Here is a 6,605-nt window from a genome sequence, read left to right as displayed (position 1 = left end):
ATCTGGTTTTGGTATCAAGTTAAGGCTAGTTTCCTAAAATGCTTTTGGAAAAATCACATCTTATTCAAATTTTTGGAATGATTAGAAAAATTGCATTAGTTTTTCTAAAATATTTGGTAGAGTTTTTCAGTGAATCTATATAGTTCTGGGCTTTTCTTTAATGGGAGTCCTCCATGCAGATTCAATCTCATTATTCATAATTGGCATGTGCAGGTTTTCATTTTTCTTCATGAATCAATTTTATTCTAGGTTATCAAATTTGTTGGTATATAGTTTTTCATAATAATTTCTGATGATTTTTTTTCTGTTGTGAGTTGTAACGTTTCCTTTTTCATCTCTAATTTTACTCTCATTTCATCATTTGTTTTCATAGTTTCCTTAAGGTTTTGTCAATTTCACTGATCTTTTTGAATCATAAATTTCTTTCATTGATTGTATTATTTTTAGTCCCTATTGCATTTATTTCTTCTTTGATCTTTATTCTTTTTACTTATTTATCTAATTCTTAAGGTACAATGACAGGTTGTTGACTTGAGATATTTCTGATCTATGAATTTCCCTCTTAGTACTGCTTTTGATGTTTCTCATTTATTCTGGTACTTGTATTTCCAATTTCTTCTAAGAATTTTTACATTTGTCTATGTAATTTTTTTCTTGGTTCATTGCTTGCCCAGGAGTAAGTGGTTTAATTTTCCTGTATTTGTATATTTTACATTTTTATTGATTTCTGGTTTTATTACTTTGTAGTTTAAAAAGTTGTTCAATGTGATTTCGATTCATTAACTTGTTGAGACTTGTTTTATGTTCTGCCAGATGACATAGCCTGGAGAATATTTCACATGCTGTTGAGAAGGTATATTCTGCTGCTGTGGGAGAGAAAGTACTTTTGCTGTCCATGGGAACCATCTGGTCTAATGTATGGTTTGACTTTGCTGTTGCTATGCTGATTCAGTGCCCACTTGTACATACCCTAGAACACATCACACCATTCATTGCCTAGCGTACATATGAGTACAGCTGAATCTCTTCAAGTAGTAGGTGCACAGTCTTCTTCTCTTAGGTAAGTCAAATAAACATATTTATCTAATTATTTTACATTATGTAATGTAAAATAATTAGATAAATATGTTTATTCAGTGTCTACCATGTAAATAATTTTAAACACCATTATGGTCTCCCATAAAAAAAAGTCCCAGCTCTCAGAAACTGAAACACAAAAGAAAAGCTAGTAATAGATTGCACATAACACGGTATATTCAAGGAACAAACTAGTGACAGTCATATTGAGGAAACAATAAACAAAGAATCAAAGACTTCTGTAAATTTAGAATAACTAAATAATAAAATTGGATACAATTTAGGAAAAAGAAAGTGTATAGAACAATGTATAACATACTAGAAAGATGAAGCACTGTTTAGTATTAGATACTAAGGAATAATTTCTTATTGACAACAAATGGTTTCTTATTTTTTTACTGTTGCACTTTTTTTAAAAAAATCTATGGATCGAATCTAGATCTTGCAAATGTGAACATATGGTTCACCACTGAGATACACGCCCAGAACCTCATGTAATTATTTATAAAAGCAACTTTCTGAAAACTTTTACATAAAAAACAAACTTTAAATAAAAGTAATCTACTTGTAAAATTTTAAGTGTTTGAAAAAATAATCTACTTGTTTTGTAATGCATTGACAAGGCAGGTTCTTCTAAGTCAATTTTGGAAGTCTCCTGTAGAGAAACTCTGTTTCTGGTATCAGGTAAAACAAGAGGGTTTGTAGTAAAATGTTTACCAGAGGTTTTATTTGCTTTAATATATTTTTGTATATTTTTTCATTGTACCTTCAGTGACTTTAAGAGAATCTTTCAATTATCTTCATTTTAAAATTCACCTGATGGGGATATTTCTAATTTTAGTAAAATCATTTATTTTTGTTACTTAAATACCCCTAGTTGAGACCTTGGTAAAAAACAAAACACGTTTAATAAGTCAAGGCTTTGACCAAGGCTGGTTTGGTCATCTAATATTTGGCATGTATTATGCTGAGCAAGCTTAAAACCTAGGTATTCAGACTCAGAGTACTAAATCAAGGGATCATGAAAATACTGTCATTATAGATATCTGCAATATTGACTGACTTCATGATTTAAAAAAAAAAATGCTTTACTCATTCCTGACCTAATAAATCAGATACATATTTTTTTACTATAAAATCATTTCTTGAAAAATAAATGAGAGCAAAACTAATGACTTATTCTCTACTTCATTCAAAAAATGATGTAAAATTTAAGTGCTTTATGTGATTGGAGAAAGAAGACCTTCACTAAATTTAATTAGAGTCACTCTCATTCTTTCTCATTTTTTAAATACAAATATTTGTCTTACTAAAGAGCTTAATAGAGATACAAATGTCAATAAGAAAATAAAACTACAGCCAAGTAGATAATTCAAAAATGAGCCCTGGGTCACAAAGAGTAACTTTTTTTTTTTTTAATGTAGGGGGTTGGGGATGTGGCTCAAGCGGTAGCATGCTTGCCTGGCATGTGTGTGGCCTGGGTTCTATCCTCAGCACCACATACAAATAAAGATGTTGTGTCTGCCGAAAACTAAAACATAAATATTTTTAAAATTCTCTCTTTCTCTCTCTCTCTCTCTCTCTCTCTTCTAAAAAAAAATGTAGTTCCAAGTCTTCTGGGTACATTTGATTCAAATTATGTCTGCAACCTAAGCAAGTGGTCTTAGAGCACTATCATTGTCAAATATGGAAATTAAGAAATTTATACCTTGAAAATTTTATAATGTGATAGTATAAAGAGATCATCAGACCACTTCTGCAGTCAAATGTTTTTGAGAATTATTTTTTAAAGAAAATCATTAATTAAAAATATCTGGAGATCATTCTAATGGACAAAAGAAAATGAAGAAGCATCTATTCAATAAATTTTTTTTAAAAGTAGGTGGGAAAATTGGGAGTCTGTGGTGTCTAAACCCCATCTTCCAGTTTCCAATGATATGGTCATCATTCCTTTCTGAACCTCAGTGGTGTCACCATTAACATATGTATTTCCTCTCAGCATCTATGGAGGCAATCTGGGTGTTTCCTATCATGCTTCTCAATAATTAATCTCTGCTCATGGCTCAATTTCAAAGTCACTTAAATGTTTTTTGAGGTTTACTAAAAGACCACAATATGTCCAGGTACAAAAATCTCTATCAATCACATTTCACCCAAGGAAACAGAACAAATTATAATCTATGTTAAAAAACTTCCTGTAAGAAATGGCAGACATGATGATAGATTGCCTGCACAGGTAAGTCTGAAGTTCATAGGCAGCCATCATAGAGACTCTATCTAGGCTATAGTTCTCAGGTTTTCAATAAAACACTATCCTCACTGCTGCTATAAAGATATTTTTAGATGTAGTTATAGTTCAGAATTAATAAAGGAAGGTTAACTTAAATAATCTTGGTAGTCCTGTGTCCCTGAGTTGAAAGGCCTCCAGGGGCCAAATTAAGGATTCCTGAAGAAGAATTTCTGCCTCTGAAATCCAGTTTCAACCACATCTGAAATCTCTATCCTGACTGTCCTTCTGGGCAGTCATCCTATGGATTTCAGGTTTCCAAGCCAGCTCCCAAAACTGCAGGTGTCAATTCCTTGTAGTAAATCCATTAATATTGCTCTTCTACTGTCTCTATTTCTCCAGTTGAATGAATACACCTGGATTTACATTATATTTGTTTTTATAAACTAGCAAAAATCAAAATAATTAGATGGCATCTATTTTTAATAACCAGCATCACTAAACATGATATATAATAGTTTAGTTTTGAAAACATAAAATACCTGCTTGTAAAACTAGGAGATTAATTATTAATATTAGACATAAAGGGGCATAATCAACCTCTGAATGGTTTGGTTTGGTTTTCTCATAAAAAATAATCATCAGAAAATGTTGTAAATGCCCTTGCATGTAGTAAAGAGCGTATATGTTTGTCTTATATGGATTTATTTTATTTCAACTGAAAGAGTCACAGAAAAAGATCAATTCAATTCTTCAACATAAGTGATCTAGATGCCTTTTAAGATGATCTTATAAAGATCACCTTAGATTGATTATTTTCAGAAGTGTTTAGATCCTGTTTGATTTCATGATCTTAATGAAGTAAACTAAATGACCTTTTCAACTATTAACATTTTTCACTGCCGTAGGCAAAAAAAGCTTCTTGATGAACTGCAACACAGACAAAAGAGAAAGAAACAGACTTTTTTCTTTTTTCTTATTAGGAGAAATTTTTATTTTATCTGTAATGAACTTAATTTAGAGAAGAACCATTAGGTCCCCAAATGTAAACAGTTAAATTACTATTCTTATGCTTTAGGCTGTATTTTTTATGTGCAGCTAGATTAAAAAATACACAATTGTCAAAAATTGAAAGCAATAATAATAAGGAATAATAATGTTTAGATATTTCCATCAAAAACTTACTAAGATGTTAATGGACTTAGGCTATTCATTGGATAATTATAATGATTCCAAGAGCTTTTTGAGCAAAGATTTCCAAAGGGTTTGTCATTCTATGCAACTAGTGTGTTATTTTAGATAGAAGTCTTCTACTTCCAGGATTGTCCAGAAATAAGAACTAGACTTGCTTTCCCAGGAAAAATCCACTTCTACACTAGATAAAACATATAAGCTAACTATGAACAGTGAGCAAAATAGGAATATAATTACTGCAAAAAGCAAATCATGGAAGGCAAGACCTAGGTGAACCGTTTTTACCTTATCCAAGGAGTTGCCTTCCTGAGATGAACTAAGAAGAAACGTACTGAATCTAAGAAGGAAGATATTGGAGTTCCTTTTCACTAAAATGACAGGATTCCAGGGAAAGATGGATAGAATGTAGAACATCAATGAGAATTCACCACAATCAATACACTGAAGGCTATCTTGCCTGTGTTACAGGCAAATTCTCCGAGACCTAGCGTGTTTCACCTGCTTCAGGGCTGTGGAATAACTGACTCTTATGGGGCGATATCATACTGGTGAATAGCCAGTGCACTATGATTAAACTCCAAAATAAAGAAATGCTTAAGAGTATGGAACATACCCTAACATAATGGCCATTTTCTAGGAATGACCCACAAATCATTGTATACCTGCTTTAACAAAGAATTTGGGAAAACCAAAAATATCTCCCAGTAATTTAACCATTGATCAGAACTGCTCACCAGAGAAAGATATACTTTTCAGTATATCATCACAAACAAGAATTGCTTGAGACTCATTTATAATTAAGTATCAGAGCAGATAACAAAACAAAGTAAGAGTTTCCCCAGGTGTTTACCTTAGGGATGCTGATTTCAAAGCAACTTTATAATAAAATATTCAAGAATATGAGCATAAATGAAAAGAAAAAAAGATGAGCATAATGAGTGAACAGTGAGAATTTAAATAGAGAAATATAAATATAAAAAGCCAAAAGCAGTATGGAAATAAAATATTCAATTTCTGATTTAAAAGAATCATTAATAGTGGGGCTGGGGTTGTGGCTCAGCAGTAGAATGCTCTCCTCACACATGCGAGGCCCTGGGTTCGATCCTCAGCACCACATAAAAATAAATTTTAAAAAAGTATATAAAAATGAATATACTCTTTAAAAAGATTCATTGATAGTGTTTAATAGCAATAAAGCACATAAGATTTACTTAATGTAAAGACATCTATACAAAGTACCCAGTTTGAAGAACAGAGAACAAGAAGATTGAAAAATTGTCTCAGTGAATTGTGATGTATTATCAAGTTAAATATATGTGTAATCTGATTCAAAGATAACTATAATAGAGAAAGGGCAAAATAATTATGGAGAAGACATTCTAGGAATGCATTGAAAAGGTTGTTTTAGTTTTCCCAACATTAGATGTTTTACATTGGATGGATTGGTCAAATTATCTAGTCTGTCATACTGCCTCAAGTAGAAGTCCAAGATATTAAGTTTTAAATTGATGTTAATTCATTGGTTTGAATATTCTGTGTACCTATTCACTACTACACTTCTGATAATGGCAGACAATATGGATATTTAAATGAATTAGTGTGTTTTCCTGATATGCCAACAGAGGATAAAGTAGATGCTTGATGAATCAAATGTATTTGAGCAGTAAGTGGTATTCTAATTTCAATAATTTTCCTGTATAATAATATTAGGCAGTAATCATGCCATGCAATTCACTGTGGATGGCCAAGCACAATAATGGAATTTACAACCTAGATTTAGAACAGACGTCAAGGGAAAGTCTGTTTGAAAAATCTATTTGAATCAATTTTCCAGAAGGAAGCAAAGGAATTTTGTTGATATGTCAAACAAATTGTTATAAAAGTCACAAATACTGTTTCAGAACAACTTTTGATTTTATCCATATAATGCTGAATGGCCCAGATCTCCACTTTTAAATGCAATATTAATAGTATAAAAAATACACATAATTTATAATTTGATTTGCTTCTGCCTGTCATAGAATTACTTGCAAATAATTAACAAAATTATATATATATATATATATATATATATATATATATATATATATATATATATATACACACA

The sequence above is a fragment of the Marmota marmota genome, unplaced genomic scaffold (genome assembly GCF_001458135.2).
Source record: "Marmota marmota marmota unplaced genomic scaffold, marMar, whole genome shotgun sequence".
Classification (NCBI taxonomy): domain Eukaryota; kingdom Metazoa; phylum Chordata; class Mammalia; order Rodentia; family Sciuridae; genus Marmota; species Marmota marmota.
This window is presented reverse-complemented; position numbering follows the sequence as displayed.